Here is a 1,658-nt window from a genome sequence, read left to right on the forward strand (position 1 = left end):
GGAGCATCTGGTTGCCTGGATAGTCAGTCAAAGATCTTCTGTAATGTTGGGACATCCAACTTTGGTCTACAGGCATAATATATCTGACAGACATTTTTGAGGAGCAGGGAAATTCGAAGGACTGTCCTACCTTGTCATGGCAGTTTGGCAGTAACTTTCTTTTGTATTCTACTTGTCCAGTTTGGACAGTATACTGTCAGCAGTTGAGGCAAGGGCAGTTTCTTTGCCCACATGGCTAGCTTTTGCCATAAAGAAAGCAAACTCCATATGGAATTTCTTTGATGCCCATCATCTTCTTTTGAAGTAAATTGATGCTGTCAAGAGCAGATGTGTCTCACTGTCATGAAAAGCCTTAGGATATTAAACATATTAAATGCCATATTCTCTAGATCTTTGAAGTGTTTGAGGACCATCTATCTAAATATATCTTTTTAACCTTGAAAACAAACCTAATATGGCTACAAGTTTGATTATCATAATGACTACTAACCTACATTTTTTTTCCAAGAATAAAAGTCCTTTATTGTCTTCAGAGCTGTAGTGATAGGGCTGGGACGCTAGGATTACTTAGGTGGGACTTCCCAGCACCCGACTGTAGAGTTGGATGGCGATTGTAGAGGAGGATGGCCCCTTTGGCTGAAGGGCAGAGTTGTGTCCACATCTCCATCTCCTGCAGTCTCTGGACCCTCTGTGTCTCCACAAAGATGATTCCTGTAGACTCGTGGGCCTCAGGTCCCCCATTCATGTAGTAGCTCCTGACCTCCTCTGAAGTTAGGCTGTATCTCATCACATATCTCCTGTAGGACACTGGAGAAGAGTTCCTGGACCACCAATTCCCCAGGGTGGTCCTTGTGTTGGGGGCTGCCACCAGTGCACAGGGCCTGAGGTTCAGGGTGCCCATGGGCACGTCCACCAGCCCAGGTGCCTTGGCCATCTGCTGAGAGCGGCGCAGGAAGACAAGGAAGTCATCAGCTGTGACCAACGTGGCACCCACCCCCAGTGGGTCTGCCAGATAGGCTTGCTTGTCACCCCAATCTGTAGCTCCCTGCTGTCGCAGCCAGGAGGCTGAGCTGGACCAGTTGGTGCCCAGGAAGTCCCAGTAGGAAGTTAGACCCAGGTGCAGGAGCAGCTGTGGCCCAGATGAGCTGGATGCCAGTGTGGCTGAGTGAAGGTGGAACTTGGGAGCATCAAAGATCCAGGGTTGGGTCTGTAGCCAGGTCTCCCAGATGGCAGTAATGGTTTTGTCTCCTCCAGGCAGTGGAAGATGGTCGTGAGCTGGGCTTAGCTCTACTGCTACCTGCTCCTGGGACAGTCCCCCAAGAGGGCACAGCAGCAAGAGGGACACCTCAGGGTCCATACTAACCTACATTTTTAATTATACATTACATTTTTTAATGAGTTACATAGGCACAATACCCCAAACAAGAGTAGAAACATACATTTACTATAGCAAAAATAACTTTAAATTTGTATCAACAAACCAAAATCCATACCAATGTAAAATATTTTGAGATTAATAGTTGTTTTTTAGATTAAAGTAGATTCAATAATCTACACTTTTTCTAATCATTCCTATATCATATCCCCCTTTTTTCATTTAGAAAGATCTTTTGTTTTAGCTTTTTTCCTGACTATGACCAATAACAACTTGTAACCAA

General features: G+C 45.3%; 1 pseudogene; it reads right to left on the reverse strand.

The window, feature by feature from the left end:
- Positions 1–501: 501 nt before the first annotated feature.
- LOC128102379 (uridine diphosphate glucose pyrophosphatase NUDT22-like) lies at positions 502–1,357 on the reverse strand (annotated as a pseudogene).
- Between the last annotated feature and the right edge of the window lie 301 nt (positions 1,358–1,658).

This window comes from Peromyscus californicus, unplaced genomic scaffold, assembly GCF_007827085.1.
Source record: "Peromyscus californicus insignis strain IS unplaced genomic scaffold, ASM782708v3 Scaffold_7__1_contigs__length_154581171, whole genome shotgun sequence".
Taxonomy (NCBI): domain Eukaryota; kingdom Metazoa; phylum Chordata; class Mammalia; order Rodentia; family Cricetidae; genus Peromyscus; species Peromyscus californicus.